This window comes from Erythrolamprus reginae, chromosome 1, assembly GCF_031021105.1.
Source record: "Erythrolamprus reginae isolate rEryReg1 chromosome 1, rEryReg1.hap1, whole genome shotgun sequence".
Lineage (NCBI taxonomy): Eukaryota > Metazoa > Chordata > Lepidosauria > Squamata > Dipsadidae > Erythrolamprus > Erythrolamprus reginae.
The window spans coordinates 265,651,021-265,675,790 of NC_091950.1; positions in this window are offsets into that span (position 1 = coordinate 265,651,021).

Sequence of the window (24,770 nt, forward strand, 5' to 3'; positions counted from 1 at the left end):
AAGAAATAAAAATGAAACTAGAAAAATGGGATAAACTGCCTATTTCACTCATAGGCAGAATATCAACAATTAAGATGTCCATCCTACCCAAAATATTATACCTATTCAGAACGATCCCAATTACATTAAGAAAAAGCTTCTTCCAAAAATTGAACAGAATGATTACAAAATTTGTCTGGGCTGGGAAAAAACCTAGAATCAGAATTCAATATTTACAAGATAATATTAAACAGGGAGGATTTGGGCTACCTGATTTTGAAACATACTACAATGCATCGATCATGGATTGGCTGAGAGAATGGTTTAAACTAGAAAACAAAAGATTATTAATATTGGAAGGACACGATATGAGAATAGGGTGGCATGCTATCTTATGGGAGAATAAAGAAAAAACACATAGTTACTTCAGACAGCACATAATTAGGAATTCACTATACACAACCTGGAAAAAAAATCAAAAAAATGTATTATCACCAAATTCCAAAATGGTATTCTAGCCTAGAGGCGACAGTATACCCAAATTTGAGAGAGCTGAACAAAATGCTAAATTATTACCAAACATTAGAAAAAAACGGGGAATTAAAAACAAGGGAACAATTAGAAGAAATTGGAATAAAAATTGATTGGTGGACATACAATGTAATTAAATCAAAGTATCAAGAAGGGAAAAGAAAAGAGATACAAATAAAAGAGACAGAATTAGACAAGATAATCTTAGGCCAAGATAAGAAAATGATTTCCAAAATATATAGATATATGTTACACTACCAAATGGAGGACTATATCGTTAAAAATAACATATACAGCTGGGGCAGAAATTTTGGTTATAGTATAAATTTAGACAAATGGGAAACAATCTGGACCCAAAACTATAAATTAACGAGGTCAACAGCTTTTAGGGAAAATATGTATAAAATGTACTACCAGTGGCATCTCCCACCGGCAAGACTAGCACAAATGTACAAAGGAATAAATCCGAAATGCTGGAGATGTAAAAAAATGGGGACCTATTATCACATTTGGTGGACCTGCCCAAAAATTAAAAAATTTTGGACTAAAATGCAGAATTGGATAGAAGAGATATTACAAATGAAAATAAACAAAAAACCCGAAGCCTTTCTCCTTGGAATCATAGACCAAAAATCGATAAAAACAAACATTATCTATTAATACATATATTGACAGCAATTAGAATAGCAATAGCCCTGCAATGGAAGCAACCCGAACCCCCAGACGACGACTTGATAATAAAATTTTTTTTAGACTGTGCTGAATCAGATGCACTAACAATTAAACTAAAAAACAAAGAAGACTCCGAGCATAATAAAACCTGGAAATACCTTTATAATTGGTTTAAGAGAAGAAATAAAACTCAAAAGAAAACACAAGACTAACAATACTTTATATCCTTTTTATTACATAGGAAAAATTATAAAAGATATATATACAAAAACTTTTTTATAAAGAAAGATTTGTATGATCTTAAAGAAATTAAACATGAATGAAAGAAGGCGGATAAGAAATAAATAAATGATTTAAAGAATAGTGACAACCTGCAAGAGAAAATGCTAAATACTGAGGTAATAACACGCTTCACCAGAAAATAATTTAAAATCAAAAATCATCTATAACTTACCTCCCAAAGGGAATATAAGTACAAATACTATATAAACGAATAATGTACTAACAATGTACTTAAATAAGTAACTACATTTTAAGAATTCTTTTTGTTTGTTTATTTGTTTTCTTGTTGGTCTGTTTGTCTGTTATGTGTTGATTTGGCTTTGTATCAATATATGATGTAAAACATTTATCTTGTGTAAATGTGTATATATATAATAAAAAACTTTTTTTTAAAAAAAAGGACACAAACTCTTTTTAAGCAAGAAAAGAAATGTTCATCAATTGATCAAAGTTTCATATTGACAGGGAACCTATTTATTTTCTAGATACTATTGAGAGAAATGGGACTTTGATGTTTATTGCACAACATAAGCTTCCCATTGCACCACCAAAAGAAACGTTGGTCAACATTCATAGCATGGGAGTTTAAAGGGGCAGGTTGGTTAAAGTTGCATATACCACTTCATATTTCTTTACAACCCTCTCTAAGCAGTTTGCAGAACTAGCCTATTGCCTCCAACAATCTGGGTCCTCATTTTATCAACCTTGGAAGGATGGAAGGCTGAGTGAACCTTGAGCTGGTCAGGATTGAGCTCCTCGCAGTGGGCAGAATCAGTCTGCAATACTTCATTCTAATCACTGCACTATCATGGCCAACACACCACATAGATGTGAAAAGGACTACACACCACATTAATGTGAAAAGGACTACAGAATTCTTTAGAAATGAACATTTCTTCTTCAGGCAGGGAAAAGATAAATATATCAGGAAATATTCTGAATTGTGTAGAGGTCATTTACTATTTCTTAAATAATGTTTTTAAACTTTCCCTTGAAACCACCTATTTGATTTCTTCCGTAGGTGGGATTAGTGCTGTATTACTTGACAGAAACCTGTACAACAGCTTGAAATTATCTATCTTTAACTATCTTTGATAGGGAGCCCCCCCAGAGTTAGCTGAAAGATGGGCAGCCATGTAACTGTTTAAATAAAAATAAATTAATAAAAATAAATTATCCAATGCAGAGCAACTGAGAGATTCTTAGGTATTTTTTCAAGACACTCAGAGTTCCTTTGCAAAAGACTGGCATGCAAATGGAATTTATAAATATGCCAAACTCTACATCGGACTGGCTATGAAATAGATGTGAATTGATTTCTGGACTGGTTTCAGGGCTAATGTTCAAGATCATCTACTGAAACCTTCTAGCTATTTGTAGCAAGACACTATCCATTATTTGGGGAATTTGCCATTTTATCTTTACTTGGCAAGTGATCAGGCCTTGGCTGAAATTGGATGCATTTCCCTTTCTTCACCTTTGAATGTGGCCAAAGGATTTTTTTTTAAAAAAAAGTCTTCAGCTGTTTTTAGGAACACTGTTATCAATTCCCTTTAGAAATGCTTTAGAAATCCAATGCTTTATTTCTTTAATGTGTTGCTATTATTTGCCACAGTAGAAACATTCAATGCCGACTAACAAGAATACATACAAATAAGAATCTTTATGCTATATGAGCATGGCATTACGTGACAAATTCATTACTTTTTTCGAGCCACACTGACAATATCAGCATTGATTGTGCACAAGATCCCTTCTGCCAGGTAAAGGAATCTGGGAAACCCCTTTGTAAATTTCTTTCAATGCTCTGGAGCATGTGTGGGCTATATAGTCATAAGCTATATATGATCCTCCTAAGTTTTCCCTTGGGGTTGTTGTAGATGGACAGAAGTCAAAATCTCATGAGGGGACACCCGTGCATGCAATTTTTTTGACAATATTTTGCTTCTGCACATGCCAAAATCTATTGCACACGCAAGGGTCCCCTCACAAGATTTTGGTGCATTTTTGCTTCCTGCGCATGCAACGGAAGTAAAATCACACTGGGGATGCACGCATGCACACAAGAATCCTTATGCTGTGTGCACAGCACACCATTAGCAGCAAGTAAGAGAAGCCGCGCCTGTATGCTATATACAAGAAATATGATTCTGCTTAAAACAACTCATTAAACCCTGACCAAACCAAATATTCACCCATTCTTCCATTATGTTAGTGGCAGAAAACAAACACCTAATTGTGATTCAAAATTGTAAATTGAATTGGTGTTTGATATTTTTGCCGTCCTCCCTATTCTTCATGAAACGTGGACTTCCTATACTGACTGCTGGTATATATAATCTCAGAAGTACATTCATATCCTCAAATTGTACGAGTTTTTGTATCACCATATTAACAAACTGACAGTTATCTAAATCAAAACAAACATTAATAAAATAAGCCCATATTGTGTATATAAGCATTTCCTCATCCATTTTTCCCCTTCCAGCATAATGGAGTTGAAGACCAGGCCTTTTGTAACATTCTCTTAGAATCCAGTAAACCTGAAAATATTGAATCAATTTCATCTTAAAATCATATACTTCTATGATTTGATTTTGATTTAAAAACAAAAAGTCTTTCCTGATTTATTAATACAGAATATTCTAATGCATTATTCAAAAGTTCTTGCAAATAATTAATATCCAGTGAGTGATAATCTTTAACTCTATAAAAGAATATCCAAGGTTTGTTAAAGCATGTGCCAAGACAAAAAATGGAGGGGTTTTATAAAATATAATTGGTGCAAATTGCAACATCAACATTTTAGGCAATCTAGATACTCTAACTGCCCAATGATGAAAGTAAAAATGAGAAAATTCAAAGTGAAGCCCCTATCGTAATATGATAATCATAAATTAAAGTCTTCAGAGAGGACTTATACAAATCCAATGAATAAATAAATAAAGGAAACTAGGCATAATAAAGATTTATCCTCTAAATAATGCTTAGTATTTTGTGAAATTGAAAGTATTAACACTGATATGCCTCTAATTAAATATAAGAATCTTAAAATAATATTTGCTAGTATTGTAATTATGCTTCCTTAAAAACTCATTGGAGTTCAAATAAAGAATCTTAGTTTCAGATAATTATTCCCCAAAATTCAAATGACCAATATTGATTACAACTTTGCATAAAACATTTCAATGCATAAGAAGTAAATAGAATTTATTGACAATCTGATGTTACTGAACTCCCACCAGATCCTCCCAGGCCTAATATCTGAGTCCCATCCTACTAGGCCAAAAGCCTCCTCCTCACTTACTGTTTGAGGAGCTCCGATATTTTCCAGAGTGCTGGAAGAGATTGCTTTATTGCACAGCTTTGTGGCACAATTCTGGAAATCGTGGTGATATTTACAGCTACCAATATTCAATTTGGCTGCTGGAAATAAGGTGGCCACTTCTGGAATGGTGTCTTGAACCCAAGGGACAGAGACCCAATTTGCTCTGCCAACATGTTCTGCACAAACCCTCAGGAAACCTTCAGGCCTCTGCTGCCTTAATGCCATTTACACAGTGTTGTAAAATCTTTCTACACCTCTCAGAAGTTTTCTACAACACTGTGCAACTTTGTTTAGGTAAGAAAATGGAGCAGTTTGTCTGGTGGGACAAAATGACCCATCCATCTGTGTTGCTACCACATTGCCTGTCTTTCTTCTGCAACAGGAAATCTGGACATCTTCAAAAGGTAAGTGTGTGTGCCACTTACCTTCAGGAAATGTTTTGTGTGCTTCCTGAGCATGCACAGAAGGAAAAACATGCTGGGATGAGCGCATGCGCATGCAAGAGAACCAAAGCTGCACACGCAGCACACCGATACCAGCAATAATTGCAATCCGCCCCTGGTGACAGGTATGTTGGGAGCAGGCTCAAGCATTGCCGGGTCCCTACAGGACAGGATGGGGAGAAGTTGGAGGGGGGACAGTCCCTGTGGTTGATTGTAAGGGTGAAGGGCCACAGGGGCACTGCAGCAACCATAACTTAGCAACAGAGTTGCATGTCATTTTGGGGGTCTCTGTCATAACTTTGAATGGCTTTTCAGTGACCTCCAGTTATATTTCAAGGACTACGTATATAGGTTTCAGCTTAGAAACGGAAAAAGGCATAATTATGACTGCTCATAATATAGCGGCACAATTTTTTTTTATAGCATTCCATATACAGTAATACCTCGTCTTACGAACTTAATTGGTGCCAGGAGGAGGTTCGTAAGGTGAAAAGTTCGTAAGACGAAACAATGTTTCCCATAGGAATCAATGGAAAAGCGATTAATGCGTGCAAGCCCAAAATTCACCCCTTTTGCCTCATTACCGCCAGCATTCGGATTTTGTTCGGGGGTGGGTGGAGGGGGGGATATGGGGGGAGACAGCGCAGGCTGCCCAGAGGGAGCCTCGTGGGTGGATTAACCGAAAAGTCAACAATTACTGTCCGGCTTGCAATGACTGGAAGGGAAGGGAGGGAAACGCACGGGCAGTTTGTACATGCTTCTTCTCTGATTTTTTGTGTCTGGGAGGCCTCACTGGGGTTCTAGGATCATCTTCCGGGAGTCCAGTAGCGGTTGGGGAAACCCTTGCCGGATTCGTGCTGCACCGCCACCCCTATCTGTAACTTCAGGCAGAAACCTTTTTCTCTCTCTCCTTCCTCCCTCCCTCCTTCCCCCTCTCCCTCCTGGCCTCCCTCCTCCTCCTCCTCCTGTATTCCGCCTCCCTCCCAGCCTCCGGGCCACATTCGCCTTCCTCCGCCACCACCGGCGCCCAGCTCCTCCTCCTCTTCTTGCTTCTTTAGAAGATGACAGCCGGCCGGCAGCGCGGAGGCTGGGGATGGTGTGCGTGTGTGGAAAGGGTCAGTGGGAGAACTGGGGGGAGCCGTGGAAGGGACCCGGTTGGGAAGCTCCCGAAGGTGTGGGCTGGGGTCTTTCCGGGAGAGCAAGCAGCAGGTGTGGGCTGGGGTCTTTCCCCTGGGGACAAAGGTGGTGGTCGCGAGGTGGCTTTGCTGCAGGCGGGTGTCTAGGCACCGCAGCTCCCCCCAGTTCTCCCGCGGACCTCTTCCACACATCCCGACTCCTGCAGCCTCCGTGTTTTTCTTTCGGCTTCGGGCTGGACAGGAGGAGCTAAGCAGCCGGAGATGTTGCCAGCCCAGCGGCGTTTTACATTCATTCCTCCAGCCGCTTAGCTCCTCCCATCCATCCAGAAGCCGAAAGTTCTGCCCTTTGTTCACCAGCCTCCACGTTTTTCTTTCGGCTTCGGGCTGGACAGGAGGAGCTAAGCAGCCGGAGATGTTGCCAGCCCAGCAGCGTTTTACATTGATTCCCCCGGCCGCTTAGCTCCTCCCATCCATCCAGAAGCCGAAAGTTCTGCCCTTTGTTCACCAGCCTCCATGTTTTTCTTTCGGCTTCGGGCTGGACAGGAGGAGCTAAGCAGCCGGAGACGTTGCCAGCCCAGAAGCAGGAGGCGCAGGATCGGGCTGGGGGCGGGCACGGGGCGAGGCAGCAGGTCTGCATCCTGGGCGGGCGGTCGGCGGTCGAGGAGGCGCGGTCGAGCGGGCCCAGCTCAGGCTCTGGCTAGACCTCCAGCGAGGATGGGGCGGGCAGTGGCTGGGCGCGGCGGTGAGGGTGTGCCTGACTCGGGGCTGGCGGTGCCCGACGCAGCGGGGAACATCAGCGCGGGAGGCAGGAGAGGACCGGGCAACCAGAGCAGCAGCGCCATCGCCGTCGCCGCCACGCCCGGCTTGGCTTCCCTGGCCGCCGCAGGCACCGCGCACTGCGATCTTCCAGGCTGGCGAGGCTCAGCGGCTCCAGCCCCGGCCACTTTTGGCCAAGCCTCCCGGGCCAGGCGGCCGCCTTCTGTCGCTGAGCCTCGCCGGCCTGGAAGATCGCAGCGCGCGTTGCCTGCGGCGGCCAGGGAAGCCAAGCCGGGCATGGCGGCGGCGGTGCTGCTGCTCCAGTTGCCTGGTCCTTTCCTGCCTCCCGCACAGATGGTCCCTGCTGCGTTGGGCGCCGCCAGCCCTGAATCGGACGCACCCTTGCTGCCGCACCCAGCCGCTGCCCGCCCCGTCCTCGCTGGAGGTCTAGCCGGAGCCTGAGCCGGGCCCGCTCGGCCACGCCTCCTCGCCCGCCACCCGCCCGCCTACCCAGGATGCAGACCTGCACCTCCGCAGGAGGCAGGAGAGGACCGGGCAACCGGAGCAGCAGCGCCGTCGCCGCCACACCCGGCTTGGCTTCCCTGGCCGCCGCAGGCACTGTGATCTTCCAGGCCGGTGAGGCTCAGCGGCTCCAGCCCCTTTCGGCTGAGCCTCCTTCCGTCGCTGAGCCTTGCCGCCCCGGAAAATCACGGCGCGCATTGCCTGCAGCAGCCAGGGAAGCCAAGCCGGGCATGGCGGCGACGGCGGCTGCGGTGCAGCTCACTTTGCCTGGTCCTCTCCTGCCTCCTGCGCCGATGTTCGGGCGCCGCCAGCCCCGAGTCGGATGCACCCTTGCCGCCGCACCCAGCCGCTGCCCGCCCCATCCTCGCTGGAGGTCTAGCCAGAGCCAGAGCTGGGCCCGCTCGGCCGTGCCTCTTTGCCCGCCGCCCTCCCGCCCAGGATGCAGACCTGCTGCCTCGCCCCACGCCCACCGCTGGCCTGATCCTGCACCTCCTGCTTCCCCCCAGCCAAAAATACAAAGGCGGTCTGCCGCCGCCCGCGAGCAATGGGAAGCTGAAGCCGCCGCCGGTTTTAGCCTCCCTTTGCTCCATGCTGCTCCGCCGTGCCTATCATCCTGGCTCAAGCAGGCGGCGGCAGACCGTCTTTGGGTTTTTCACTGGGGGGGAGCAGGAGGACCTTCCTGACTCCCTCCCCCACCGCCGGACCTCCTGCCCTCCCTCCCAGCCAAAAACCCAAAGCGGCCTCCCGAACCCGAACTTTCGCTGAGAAGCCCTGCCGCCCGGCTGTCACCTTTTAAAACAGCCGGGGGGCTTCTCCGTGGCCTCCTGGAGGCTGCTGGGAAGTGGAAGCCCCCCGGCTGTTTTAAAAGGTGATAGCCGGGCGGTGGGGCTTCCCAGCGGCCTTCTGAACCTGAACGTTTTCCGTCTTATGAACCCGCCGCCGACAAGCCCCGTCGCCCGGCTGTCACCTTTCAAAACAGCCGGGGGGCTTCCCAGGAGCCTCCCGAATCCGAACGCCAAACCCGAGCTTCCGGGTTCGGCTTCGGGAGGCTGCTGGGAAGTCCCCCGGCTGTTTTAAAAGTGACAGCCGGGCTGCGGGGCTTCCCAGCAGCCTCCCGAATGCTGAACCCGGAAGTTCGGGTTTGGCGTTCGTAAGACGAAAAAAGTTTGTAAGAAGAGGCAAAAATTTTCTGAACCCCGGGTTCGTATCTCAGGTTGTTCGTAAGATGAGGGGTTCGTATCTTGAGGTGCCACTGTACCTGAAATAGCTACCTTTTCTGTTTTCATGAATGTAATTGTATTTCTTGAAAAGCTAAACAACCAACTAAATAATGTGAGATCTAAAAAAAATCTATATTATGTAAAAAGGCATTAATTTCTTTCTCTATTACATCTGACTCATTATATAATTTTTAAAGTTGATTTATAGAGTCTGAAACACTTTATATTTTACTCCAGATGTTCCTAATAATAGAAGTAATATTAAATGGATGCAATTGTTTCAGCCAAGAGGATAATAATCTTCCAGGCATATTATCTCATTCTCAATATGTTTGCTTTGTACAACTTAATAATTATTCTGTTTCAGGCGTTTGAAAGAAATTAAGCTCTCATAAGCTTTAGCACTTGTAAAAAGCTTTAGCTAATTCTGGTGCGGGCCATTTTACATAGGCATACAAATTTTCTTTAATTATTTTTGCTATTTTTTTCTTTCTCTTTTTATATGAAGCATAACCATTAACATAACTATATAGGTAGGCATCAAAGGCATCCTAAGTAACCAATACATTTGCATAGTGTCTACTTATGCAGAAAAAAATCCATTTAGATTTATTTCTATGGCAAGAGAAGAAATTTATACCCTGGCATCCTTATGTGCTGAAATAAGAGACTCTTTAGATACACATGTGAACATTTGCATAACATGGTGTTTATGTATATGTTAGCCATGTATAGATCAACCTGCCTCCCCAAAGTGCATCAATCCAGCTGAAGGCTTTACAGAGATTGATGGCTCTGTCTTAAGAAAAGATGAGCTGCTAAACAACTGTCTTCAGTGAGACATTACAGTATGTTGCTTTGTTATCTGGCAACTTTCTTCTACCCAGAATAAAAAGGTGCTTTACTCCATGGCTTTGCTTCAAGTTGGAACTTTGGCTTTAAGCTTTCAACAATGCATCATTCCAAAATATACACAATGATGGCTTCCCACGGCATTCACTTATACTTAACATTACCTAGTGCAGTGCTTCTCAATTATTTTCTGTTACCACCACCACCACCCCGCCCAAGAAGAAGTAAACATTTTTGCACCCCACCTCCTTCCAACTGTGTGCTGGGACGATTGTTCGAAATATTTGGCAGGTTTTCGCTGAAAAACCTCAAGCAGCTTATCAGCGTGATTGGGGTGTGATGTGTTTAAGTGACACCTTAATTTATTTGGCTTCATGTTATCCGCTGCCAACATTTTTAGATGCAGTAAACATACCCATCTTTCCTCGTCTCCCACCATAGTTACAGTGAAGCCAAGCGCTACATACGCTTCGTCATATTTCCTCATCTCAGCTTTTGGGAAACTTATGATTGTCTCATTATTTCCATCTCTCTCCTCCTTTCTTTTCATCCCTGTTAAATATTTTTCCATGGCCTCTATTTGTTATCTGCGCTTCATATCTGCGCTCCAGAGCCCCGGGAGGCATAAATACTGCCCCCCGCTGTGGTGCAGGAACTCAACTAGGTCACGCCCACCATGGCCACGCCCACCCAGCAACTTTGCAGAAAACCCCTTGCTAATTTTTTTTTAGTATAAGTTTTTTATTTTTCTCCACCTTAAAGACATACTTATACACATAACAAACCCTGCTAAAATTTTTGAAGCCCACCTCTGGAGATATATACCCCACAATTGCAAGATTCTGTTAATGTAACCATAGATTATAGTTAGAGTTAGTACTTCTGGATGTGCTTCTTATCTGAACTGCCTTACAGGTCTGACACCCTTGCTCTGTTTACAAGGAGAGCCACTTTAGCCATTTGCTGAGGGTCCTTCTACTACATAGCCAGTCTGAAGCAACACCCCTTTCTTCTGTTGCGCCAAATTGCTTAGGCAACACTCTTGTATTCAAAGTCCTGAAACTCCTAAGCAAGCAGCACCCTGATAGACAGGAATGAAAGGCATGCAGACTTGTCTCTGGGAGGTATCAGCCAAATAATATTCCTCTCAAAAGCCGAGTTGCCATCGCTGAGGTGAAATGGTGATATGTTGGAGGCATTGCTGCTGACATCGCACACAACTAATGAATGACAGTGCCAAAATGCCAGCATTTACCTTGTCACCACCAAAGAGTTACAATTAAATTGCCCCTTAAAAAAACTGACAACTGATGAAAGAGGTTTCGATGAAGGTCATGAGTATCCAGGATTCCTATTCCCTTTGAGCACGGCTGTAATTTCTGATTTCCCACAGATGAAATGGCAAGACAAACGCCCTCTCATATTCGAGAACGTTTCCAAAAGAAATACTAGATTACAGAGACAGATTTAGTATCAAAAGTGTAGCATCAAAGCATGTAGGTATTGCAAATGAGATAGGAATGTTGATCCAACTATTCTTTCCTGTATTTTCAAAGTCCTCCTCCTCCTGTTTATATCTCTACAGATACATACATACTTACCTTGGGTTTCTGAAAATTGGAAACGAGCTGGGTGTTTTTTTGTTAGGAAAGAAGACATTTGCCAAACCTTTCAGGAATGTGTGCAATTCCTCAACAAAGGCTCTCAAAGGAAAAGGAAATTGATCTCTAAAATATTTTCTTAACATATAAGTTTGAAAGGTATAAATTGTCCTGGCACACTAAACAATTCTGCTTCCAGATTCCTTATACAGGCTGATAACAGGCTTCTAACATAAACATACTTAAACACAGTACCCTTTAAACAAAAATACATTTAGGCTTTGCACTCTACCTTTAGAACCATTCAAATAGAAGTATCGTTACCAAAGCATGACATGTCATAATACTAGCATTTGAGGAGGAAAATCTTTGTGGAATTCTTTCAGTCAACAATCAGATGAGCTATTCCTTTGTTCATTCAGTTTGAGGAATTCCTTGTTTTTTCTGGGCTTACTTTTTCTGAGATGTTAAATAGCAATAGCAACAACAATAGCACTTGGATTTATATACCACTTCATGGTGTTTTACAGCCCACTCTTAAATGGTTTACAGAGTCAACATATTACTTCCAAAAATCTGGGTCCTCATTTTACTGACCTGGAAAGGATGGCAGGCTGAGTCAATCTTGAGCTTGGTGAGATTCCGAACTTACAGGCATCAGGCAGTAACTTGGAATAAGAAAAGAGATGAAATGTTGATGTGTATAGTTACTGTATAAACATATTGACATCCTGATTTGGTTGAAATGTTGGCTAAAAAAAGTAAACTTTGTGCAATAAAATTTTAAAACATAAACATAAGTCAGCAGTGTGTGGCGGCAGCCAAAAAAGCGAATACAATTCTTGGTTGTATAAATAGAGGCATAGAATCAAAATCAAATGAAGTATTAGTACTGCTTTATAAATCCTTAGTAAGGCCACACCTGAAATACTGCATCCAGTTTTGATCACCATATTACAAAAAACATGCTGAGACTTTGGAAGAAGTGCAAAGAAGAGCAACTTAAATGCCTAGGGACAAAAACATATGAAGAACGGTTGCAGGAATTGGGTATGGGCAGTCTAGCAAAAAGAAGGACTTGAGCAGGGGTGTCAAACCCATGTTTTACGGCATTGTCATGTGACATAACATGACTTTCCCCCCCTTCGCTAATCTGGGTATAGGCTTGGTCAGCGTGTAACACATTCAGCCCATGAGTTTGATCCCCTGGACTAGAGTAACATGATAGCAGTATTCCAATATTTGGTGGCTGCTACAAAGAAGAGGAGGTCAACTTATTTTCCAAAGCATCAGAAGGCAAGAAACTATGGATGGAAACTAATCAAGGGGAGAAGCAATTCTGGAATTAAGGAGAAACTTCTTAACAGTGAGGGCAATTCCAATTCTAGTGGAACAGCTTATCTTCAGAAGCTGTAGATACTTCATCACTGAAGATTTTTTTTAAAAAAAGATTGGACAGTCACTTGTCTGAAATGGTGTAGGGTCTCCTGCTTGAATAGGGGGTTAAACTAGAAGGCCTCCTAGGTCCCTTCCAGTTCTATGCTGGAGGCTATTTTCTTCTTGTTGTGCCATATCCATCAAAAAGATTTAAAATGTGTTGGGAAGGAAAACCATTTTCAATCAAACCCAGAATACATGGATATGGGATATATTTGCAATGGACTTGGAATGGAAGAAAGACTACATTGCGATAAAAAATATCATCAAGATGGTTGCCTTATTATTTCAAAGCAGCAGTATAATTCATTCTAGTTTGATTGTTTTTAAAAGAATCATCTGCATTGACAAAAATATAATCTTTGTTAACTGAAAAAAAATATCAGAGGCCATATTTTTGTGCTTCCTTATAAAGAAGTTGGGTATGTGGGTTCCAGACAGGTGAGCTGCATTCGAGAATTGGTCTAGCAAAAGTTTTGTTTGCTCTTAAAAAGGAAGACAGGTATTCGTAGAATGGTCCATAAGAGCCAGCCTTGGAAAGGATAAAAGGCAGGGAAAAGATAAAAAACTAGGATAATAATCTAAGTTTTTTGGTGGCTCTAATCTAAATTCAGCCTAGCTCAGTGTAACCTTCCCTCCAGCAATTTGAATTGGCATTTATGAGCAGGAAGGGAGACCATCAGCTGAGGCTGCAATGTGGAAGTCCCTTGAGAGGACAAGGCAATTTTTTTTCACCATTAACTTTTATTTATCTTTTATATTGCCAGCCCCCAACTGTCAATGCAGTAGGTCAGGCTGTCTAAAGCAGAGCAAGTGAGGAAGCTTATAACATCCAAGTTAAACTTAATAAACTATATTTAATTTCCATAATTATTGAAATGTTAATTGGATGTGTTTCTTTAAATTAGAAAGTAAAGTAAGCCTTTGCTTCCTGTCTATCAAAGAATTTACTATATAATCCTGAGGGCCAGTTCCGTAGTCAGCCAGGCCTTTTCACTGGAATTATTTATTCTGAAAGCTTAGTCTGTGTGAAAAGTGAGACATGTCTCCAAATGTGACTATCCTTAATTTTAAAAACCCTACTCATTAATTTACAGTAATGAGATGTAATGAATATTTATAGAAGCTTTTATCTATTTCTATTAATTTGCCATGATATGATATGGGTTCCCCCTTTTTTTCTGAATTAGTGACATGATGGCGGGGGATAGAACGAAAAGCTGATTAAACTAAAGACATCCAGATTCTGTATTTATTTTTTTAAAAATAGCATGTTCTGGATACATGGAAATTTGCACTGAACCTCTCAAAGCATACTAAGCAATTCTTTATGCATATGTCATTTTGTGATCCCAAGCATTAACATTTCTTCCCTTATTAAACTTTACTTTGGCTCATTTTTCTTCCCACATATCTTAGTGCTTTCTGGAAACCAGAGGTCTTCAGCTCTCTAGGTTATTGTGAAATGCACTTCCCCAGTTCATTTAATCAAAGTTACAATGGCATGGAAAAAAAGTGACTTAGAAACATAGAAACATAGAAGATTGACGGCAGAAAAAGACCTCATGGTCCATCTAGTCTGCCCTTATACTATTTCCTGTGTTTTATCTTAGGATGGATATATGTTTATCCCAGGCATGTTTAAATTCAGTTACTGTGGATTTACCAACCACGTCTGCTGGAAGTTTGTTCCAAGGATCTACTACTCTTTCAGTGAGATAATATTTCCTCACGTTGCTTTTGATCTTTCCCCCAACTAACTTCAGATTGTGTCCTCTTGTTCTTGTGTTCACTTTCCCTTACGACCGTTTCCCACACTTATGACAATTCCAGCATCCCCATGGACATGAGATCAGAATTAAAATGCTTGGAAACTGATATGTTATTTATGACAGGGTCACGTGATCTTGTTTTGCAACCTTCTGACAAGCAAACTCAATGGGGAAGTCAGATTCACTTAACAACCGTGTTTCTCGAGCCGCCCCAAGAAGGACGGCATACAAGTCTAATAAATAAATAAATAAATAAATAAATAAATAAATAAATAAATAAATAAATAAATAAATAAATAAATAAATAAATAAATAAATAAATAAATAAATAAATAAATAAATAAATAAATAAATAAATAAATAAATAAATAAATAAATAAATAAATAAATAAATAAATAAATAAATAAATAAATAAATAAATAAATAAATAAATAAATAAATAAATAACAACTTCAACAGCTGCAGTGATTCACTTAACAACTGTGGTGCAGAAAGGTTGAAAAATGGGATAGAACTCCCTTAGAAAATGCCTTGCTTAACAATAGAACGTTGGGACTTAATTGCTGTTGTATGTGGAGCACTTCCTGCAATTTATAATGAGCCCCACTTTTAAATGTGGAGAGCTTGGTATCGCCAGAGCATAGCTCCAGGATGGCAAAACGTTCGGACTTGGTGTGTCAAATTTTTGAAAAATACCTAGTTTGATTCTGTTTGATTCCCAAACAAAAGAGAAACAATTCTTCATCCCCCCCCCCCCCATATTCCCTGATCTAAACTATCATTAACAGTGGCAGCACTGAAGTAGATCTTTGGGCGTCAATACTATCATCACTGCTGACTCTCAAAAAGGCTGCCTTTGCCATTCCCTAAAGTATGTGAGTGCTCCCCAGGACCTGCCGTGTGCCACTTACCTTCAGGAAATGTTTTGTTTCAGTCTGACAGGTCCCTGTGGCCTAACCAAGGTTGCTCTGGGTCTCACAAGGCCTTTTATCTTGAAGCAGCTTTAGAGAATGCTCTCCTGCAGCCTTTGCAGCCTCTGAAAACTGCATGAAAGCCTACCTCATACTCACGCAATGTTCAGAGATTCTGGACAATGCCCTTCTCACAACTTCCAAATGTTTGGAGGCCGCATCCTTACATTGGCCTCCACAGCCTCTGAAACTAGTACAAGAATGGGGTGGCTTAAAGGTCATGTGACTGGCTTAAAGGTGGCCAACTTGACGTCACTCACGACGAGGGTTTGGGTTAGTAGGGTTAGGATGCCTGGCCTCTTCTCGTCTCAAAGAGATACAATTTCCCTACCTATACTATTACTATACTATTTTTTCTAAAATTATACATTTATTGTGATAGGAAAAACATACCCAGAACCCCGAAGGGGAAAAAAAATAAATCAAATTTTTTCTACCGGTTCTGCATACCTGACCTTACCCGTAGCAGCCCATCACTGGTTTGGAGGCCGCATGAAAGCCCACCCATCCTTATATGGCCTCCACAGCTTCTGAAAATAGTACAAGAATGAAACATGCTTTCAAAATAGTTATTGGGAGGTGGTGAATCCTAGCATATCTTCACTGTATCTACATTGCACCTTAAACTGCTCCTGTCCTGTTCTCATGCTTGGCTGACTCCAAGTTAAGAAAATTTGTTTAGCCTTAGACACTTTGGCAAAATCTTACAAGGTTTTGCCAAAGGACTGTAAGCTAAAGCATCCTCTCCCGGGATAATTCCCCTTTTTCTTCCAGGAAAATGAATGGGCCATTGCTTCCTTTCCTGTGGGTAGATCTTCACAAACACATACAATTGTACAAGTGTTTGTGTAAATCTCTTTCTGTGTACTTTAGAGCATCAACATGCCTACAATTGCAGACAGAAGAAAAAGAAGACAACCCACACTAGCAACAATGGTGCATTGGAATATCTGAAAGAAATACTGTTTGCCTGCAAGCAAGAGACAAAGTGATAGAAAAATGAAGAAATTAAAGTGCTTTGGGACTTTAGAATACAAACTGACAAGCACCTGCCACATAACACCTCAGACTTAATAACAATAAGAAAGACAAAAACATCTGGATAGTGGATGCTGCAGTGTTTAGACATAGCGGGGAAAAAGTGGAGAAAATCACAAAATATAAAGACCTGGGAACAGAAGTAGAACAATTGCAGCAAAAAAAGGTGAAGACAATGCCAATGGTAAGAGGTGCCTTGGTGCAATTCAAAACATCTGGAGCACCAATTGAACACCATTGGCATTGACAAAATCACCATCAGTTAATTGCAAAAAGGCAACTTTCTTTGGAACTCCCTATGGCAGGGGTGTCAAACTAGTGTTGCCAAGTGATGTATCGCCACCTTTTTCTCCTTCACTAAACTGGATGTGGGCATAGCCAGTGCGTGATGCATCCAGCCGGTGGACTGCGAGTTTGACAACCCTGCCCTATATATCCTGTGATGATTCCTTTTAATGCTATCAAACAATACCATTTACCTACCATTGGTTGTCGATCAATTTCCGGTCACAATTCAAAGTGTTGGTTATGACCTATAAAGCCCTTCATGGCATCGGACCAGAATATCTCCGGTACCGCCTTCTGTCGCATGAATCCCAGCGACCAATTAGGTCCCACAGAGTTGGCTTTCTCCGGGTCCCGTTGACTAAACAATGTCGTCTGGCGGGTCCCGGGAGAAGAGCCTTCTCTGTGGTGGCCCTGACCCTCTGGAACCAGCTCCCTCCGGAGATTAGAACTGCCCCCACCCTCCTTGCCTTTCGTAAACTCCTTAAAACTCACCTCTGACATCAGGCATGGGGGAATTGAGGCATTCCCCCTCCATCCCCCGGGCCTATATAATTTATGTATGGTGTGACTGTGTGTATGACTGGTTTAATAATGGGTTTTTAAAATGTTTTTTAAATTTATTAGTTTTGTTGTGAGTTGTCTTATTGTATGCTGTGAGCCACCCCGAGTCTACGGAGAGGGGCGGCATACAAATCTAATAAGTAAGTAAGTAAGTAAGTAAGTAAGTAAGTAAGTAAGTAAGTAAGTAAGTAAGTAAGTAAGTAAGTAAATAAACAAATAAATAAATAAATAAATAAAAATCTCAGATCCTTAGGAAGGCCTTGATAGGCACATATAAATGTCAACTCCAGTCCAAACATCTGGCTGACTGTGTGACAACCCAAAATAATCACCTTCCTTACTAACCTGTTAGTCTCTAATATTTTCTAGAGAAGACCCGTAGCTATGAATAGGAGGCCAAGTGGCAGCCATAAGACATTATGAAATAAACTCCACGGTTCATAAATAAACTCATTGTTTGACATAGTGTGGTTTTGCTGAAAACCAGAAATAACCTCCTGTTCTCAGCAAAACTGTCATAAAATGCAGTCACAGTAACTGTGGGATACTGTAAATGGCCATAAATGCAGCCATGTTGTTGAACATCCAAGGTGGTCATGTAACCAGATGGGAAGGGTGACATCAGAACATCGGAGCTTGGTCATAACTCCTGAAGCCTACAACAGGAGATTTTACCATCTTGTAAACAATAATGTAGGCTTAAATGAAATGATCCTCTCCCCAGTGTTTCTTAACAATTATAAAATATCCAGAGAATGAGATAAAAATAGGAACCTCTTTTGCAGGATTAGAACATTTCTGAGATAGTGTAAGAGATTATGAGGCATTATTCTACAAAATCAATCCTTGAGGCAACATTATTAAATAGCCAGCAGTCCTAAAAATGAACAGATCAGGGCTTTCTGAATTTATTACAGATCAGGAAATCCCTGTTCCATTTTCTTTGTAGAAGGCATCCTTAGAGATCTAATTTACTGATGTCATAGTTCCTCCAGGAAAACTAACCAGCAGCAGACCTTCCACACTGCTCTGATTAACTTCCAATTAATTGAAAAGTGTTACGTCACTGCTGTTTGAGAGAAATGTTTACCACTTGTTGAGAACTGATAGACTAGGAAAGTGCTCTATAGAATGACCTGAGCATCTAGAAAGCAAAGGTATAGTGTCACTTCTGAATTAAATTTTTACCAATCCCTAATCCAGAAGGGCTTTGAAGCATGAGCCAAAATTGCTTAATGAATGCCTGGAAATCTTCCACGAGGCTTATCTACTGCAGGTTTAACTTTCATTGAAGCCCAACCAAACAGGAGTTAAGGAAGTATTCTTGTGAAGCCTATGGCAAGGGATATGAACAATGCAAAGCACATATGCTGCATAACTTAATTTAAACATCTCTTAAAGATTGATTTGAAAATTAGAATGAAGTAATGAATGAGAAGAGGAAGAGAGAACCAGGAGGTGGAAGGGGGGCATATCCTGTTGCTTGTGGCATGGGGGATGGAAACATTCCCTCCGTCGGCCCTAAATGAAATCATTTGAGAAAAAAGGCAGCAGATTTAAAATGAAGCAGACGTACTGTACAAAACAATGCCTTTGCAAATAGGACTTTAATGAATGCCGCCGGTGGAGGGGCAGCCATAATGACACAGCTGCAGGGAAGTCATGTAGTTAGTGGGAGCCCTTCTAAATAGACTCTCTCCAGCGATTTTTATGCTTTCTCTCATCTAATCTCCCATCACCAACATCAGGTCTGACATATTGATTTCTTGCAGGGAGGGGAAGAAAGAAGGGGGAGGAAATGGTAAGGTATCCTGCCTTTGTCAAGCCAGGCCTCAGTTGCCAGGCAACATATGACCTGACTCACTGGAGATCGGTTTAGTGGCCCGACTCGGTGCCCCGATAGCCACCTGAGAATTTTTAAAGAAAACCATGGGCAGCGTTGAATTATTAATTTAATAAAGCAAGTGTTATGCCTCCTGTTTGCTACTGACAAGAGGACAGTGTTGGAAAGGATTGATGGTTTCAAGGAAACGATGAGGCCGGGATCTTCCTGCCAATTAAAAAAATAGCACGATGATCCTGATGATGGACAGAGCGCACTGCCTTCTTAATGAAATTGCTTGCAATGGATGCAGTATCTGCTGGCTGCTGGGTGGTTAAATATGTTCTTCTGCAATGTGTGATTGACCTCCTAGACAGCTGCAGGATCAGTCCGTATAGCTGACACAAGGCTACCTTGAAGGGAAAGGCACTCCTGTCAGGTATTTATATATCTCTATGTGTGAATGTGCCAGAGGTGGGTTCCTTCCGGTTTGGACTGGTTGTATAGAACCATTTGTAACATGATGCTCTGGGTCCGTAAAACCAGCAGCAATCCAAGCCTGCCACACCCCCAAGCCAGTTCTCTCTTGGTTTTTTGCTTCTGTGCATGCTCAGAATTTTTTTTTTAGTAGTGTGCATATGCAGAGGGTCATTTAGTGGAAGTGACACATGTAGGAATAACCTGCATTTCTGTCGCGATGCAAACCGGTGGGGAAAGTAAGTAGAATCCACCCTTGGAATATGCACATTAATGGATCCGCGACCCTTTCTGTCTCACTCTCTTAATAAAACATTAGGACTCATGAATACTTTTATTCTTTTATCCCTGGAAGACTAAAAAGATTAATTAAGAAGACCACATTATAACTGATTTATTAAAACCATTTATTAGAAATGTGGTGTGGGCTGGGTGAGACAGAATATTGTCTTCATCTGTAGGTGTCTTTTTTTGGGTAGGTATGAAGCATTCAGTATCGGGTTTCTACTGGTATGGATAAGGATGCTGCACCAGTAGTCAAACTGGGGCTGCGCACACAGCTTCTGTTCTTCTATGTGCGTGCATGTCCCAGCATATTTTTGCTTTTACGCAAGTGCAGGAAGCAAAATCTCACACATGAGAGAGATTTCGGCGATGTTTTGCTTCTGCACATGCGCAGAAGCAAAAAAAAATTGCTGTAATCTTGCACGCCGTGTGTCTCTTAACAAGATTTTTTTCCTGTGCATGCACAGAAGCAAAATCTTGCTGGGATGCATGCACGCACATGCCATAAAGCTAAAGCTGCACGCGCAGCACATCGGTAGCAGTGGTAGCAGCAACCCCCGCCTAGAAGCATTCAAAGAAACGTTTTGTATGTGAGTAAAACATTCGGAGAGATTATATAATTTATGTGACCAGCCATTCTTTGCCCACTCATTTTGGGTCTTAGCTTGCTGCATCTGTTTTTGTAACAATAAAGAGGGGGGAAATGTGTCTGTGTAGGGGGCTGTAGAGAAACCTTATGTCTCATGGAAATGGCAGCAAACAAATTGCTGGGGTGATTCACAAAGAGAAATGTGGGAGGCAGTGAGAGAGGAGAAAGAGTTCCCAGCAATGGGAAACCCTCCTTCCACCAACTCTCATTGAAATTGTCCTGCCTTTATTGAGTGGCAGCTGCAGAAATCATCCCAAACCTCATGTCATTGTGGGAACCTAGCAGCCCCTCCTCAATATGTGAGGCCATGGATTTGCTTAGGCCCAGTAATTCTTCCTTCTTTGCTCTCCCCCGCACCTCCCCCTCTCTATCTCAGAGATCATCTGACAAGCCAAGGAACCTATCTATCCTTCAATCTCTGAGCGTAAGAGAAAGTCATGTTTATTTCTGGCAATCCTTCAATCTCTGAGCATAAGAGAAAGTCACGTTCTAGGTCTAAAAATGTTGTTTTATTTGCCTTCATGCAAGTAAGAGTTCATATTGTGCCCAGATCAGTTCTGAGAAGAGGATAAATTGCTGAGCTATTGGGTGGTGGTGGGGGAATCAGTACTTAATTATGTGGAAATCATACTCGGGTGCAAGATGCTTCCTGCTGTGATTGTTTACCATCATCCGATGAGAATCCAGAGCAGCGGTACACAGGATATGACAATATGAACTCAGAGTCCAACTATATTCAGAGTGAGTGTTTTGAACGAAGCAGCTTTGTCTACACATCCTCTGTCAAGCACATATTTGAATTTGCTTTTAAGGGATCCTAATATCTTCATGCAGCCTTCAAAAGATGAACGGAACAGCGAGAAGCAAAACACATGTGAAGACAACTGCTAGTTCAGTACGAAATTGGCAAAGGAAGCCTGATGGCTGCTTCATGCGTGCCTGACTGCATTTTGAATGGGATGGTTGTTTAGTATGCGAAATATGCTGACTGGAAAGATGCTTGTTTACGCTGATATCTCCTTGTAGCAGATTCTGTGCTGAAATGACCAGATAAATGCTGCTTCCCGCATCGCTTTTTACAAATAAATGCTGCTTTTTCCATAAAGTGGGTTATTTTGAAAACCTAACCGATAGTTAACTTATAGAACTCTGCACAGGATTGACTGTATTTGCATTTTTCAAAATTCCCATGTTGATATGTTTGTATATGGCAGAAATTAACTTAATTATACCTGCAACATTATGATGGCATTGTTAATGAGGGAGTGAGAGTTAGGAAAGCATTTGTCAAGTAGTAAAATTATTTCAAATTATTCCATTTCAAATGGAAGTAAGTTAGATATTAGATGTAATATATCTGATGTGTGATAGACCTTCTGACATTGATTTTAAAGTTTAAAAGCTGGCGGGGTATGAACTGGTGTGACTTTTTTGAGACCACGGGATGGTGGCAGGTTTTAACCTACAGTATATAATTAGCGCTCAGCTTTTCCAATATGCTGTTAGTTCTAATTATAGATAGGGGCAAGAAACATAGAAACATAGAAACATAGAAGTCTGACGGCAGAAAAAGACCTCATGGTCCATCTAGTCTGCCCTTATACTATTTTCTGTATTTTATCTTAGGATGGATATATGTTTATCCCAGGCATGTTTAAATTCAGTTACTGTGGATTTATCTACCACGTCTGCTGGAAGTTTGTTCCAAGGATCTACTACTCTTTCAGTAAAATAATATTTTCTCATGTTGCTTTTGATCTTTCCCCCAACTAACTTCAGATTGTGTCCCCTTGTTCTTGTGTTCACTTTCCTATTAAAAACACTTCCCTCCTGGACCTTATTTAACCCTTTAATATATTTAAATGTTTCGATCATGTCCCCCCTTTTCCTTCTGTCCTCCAGACTATACAGATTGAGTTCATTAAGTCTTTCCTGATACGTTTTATGCTTAAGACCTTCCACCATTCTTGTAGCCCGTCTTTGGACCCGTTCAATTTTGTCAATATCTTTTTGTAGGTGAGGTCTCCAGAACTGAACACAGTATTCCAAATTTGGTCTCACCAGCATTCTATATAGCGGGATCATAATCTCCCTCTTCCTGCTTGTTATACCTCTAGCTATGCAGCCAAGCATCCTACTTGCTTTCCCTACCGCCTGACTGCACTGTTCACCCATTTTGAGACTGTCAGAAATCATTACCCCTAAACAAGAGACCTATCAATTTTGCTTTCTTCCATGCACATATTTTTTTTCTGGGGTTTTTTTTTTCTGTGTGCTTTTGGGTCAGCACTGACTCCTGGAGATTGTCTGCACTAATCTCTGCAGTTTTTCTCATTTCCCTGGCCCACTCCATGTTTGCAAATCTGTTGCACAGAATCTTCAAAACTTTCAGAGCTACCCTGGGGGATATGCAAGAGCAACATAGGAGAATGTGAGCTCTATTCCATTGCCAGATGCTGTTTCTTTCATTAAAATTCTTACATTTGAAATTGTTTTTTTTTAAAGGCATTTGGAGTTGTGATTACAGATCTCACACATCTATTGTGGTTTGTATTTCTGAATTAAATATCAGTTTATTCCATAAGCTACATTTTAAAACAAAATGTCTATGATGGAGCAAGAATGTGAGAAAGTGTGGGGAAGTGAAGCAAAGCTTGTATATGTGTTGTCTGTCTGCCTGCCTGCCTGTCTACCTACCTATCTATCCATCCATCTATCATCTAATCTGTCTAATTTTCATGCCACCCATCTACTCTGCAAAGTGACTCTGAACGGTTCACAAATTATAAAACAAGTAAAAATACTTAAAACATTAGAAAAAAATAAAACAACACAGATGCCTTGCAAAGCCAGAACACAATGGCAAGAATGAGAAGATTCTTCTGACATTCATACCAACTCTTCTGGTTTGTTCACTATTAAACAGAACTATCTTTGTACCTAAAAGAGACCAGCTGAATAGAGAATAGCTGAATAAGTGCAGAATCCTCTCTCTTTCATGTGTGCAAGAGTGAGAGTTTTGTTCCCCATTAATATTCAACAGGGAGTTCGGAAACTCAGATATTATCAAATTTCATTAACTAGGCTGGGTCAAACAAAATCAAGCTATATTAGTTATATACTAGACATAGACCAGTAAAACTAAGTTTTAGTCTTTCCTTAGGCATGAATGCCAGCTGGGTGATTTTGGGACAGTCACTCTCTCTCAGCTCACAGGGTTGTTGTGTGAGGAAAATGGGAAGCGGATGCATTAGATATTGATGCTGCTTTAGCTTGACCAAACTTAATGTGGGCAATCAATTAACCAACGAATCAGTCTCCATTAAGATAAAGGAAGATGCTCTTGAATCAAGCTTGGCTCTTGGTGGCTGCATTCTTTCAGTTTTCTTGGCAATATGATGGAAGTGATTTGCTATTGCCTTCACTCAGGATATTTATTCCCTTCTTTCTAATCTACTCAATACTCATATAACCAATTCATATAACCAAGTACTATCAGCGGACAACCCTACTTAACTTTCAAGATCAGCCAAGGTGAGCGACGTGGCCAAAAAAATATCAGCCAATATTTCAAAAGCTAATAATAATACTTAACATGCATATAAGGCTTTTGTAGACATTCCGTGTGTAAAGTACACTGTAGATAATCTTACTAATCCTAGAGCTTTGTGCTGAACTTTGCAGAGTCACATTTTAAATTAAACCATGATGTTTCTTAATATAAATGAGGTATATCTGGACTCATTCATTCTCTGGCTGCTAGGTTTTACATTCTCTTATTCAATGGATTTTATTTTCTGATAAAACAGAAACAGTGATTTCCATAGGATTAATAAGAGCCTTATTAGGGATCTTAATGTTTCTATATCTATATTCTGATTCTAGACACATCATAACCTGCTGCAATCCTGTCAAAAAAGGGTACTATCATGTTTTCCCTACTAACAGTGTATATTACTTTCCATCACCTTTAGAGTCATATATAACTGTTCAACATAATGATAGCTGCAAGATTATTTATGTAATGGGAGTTGTAAAAGCAAGGAGAATGCTATGCAGGTAGGAAAAAACTGCTTTGAGTAAACTAAGGAAGAATTAAGGTCAAGAGTTTAACTATTCTTACAAAAAAAAAGCATATGTAGCTATG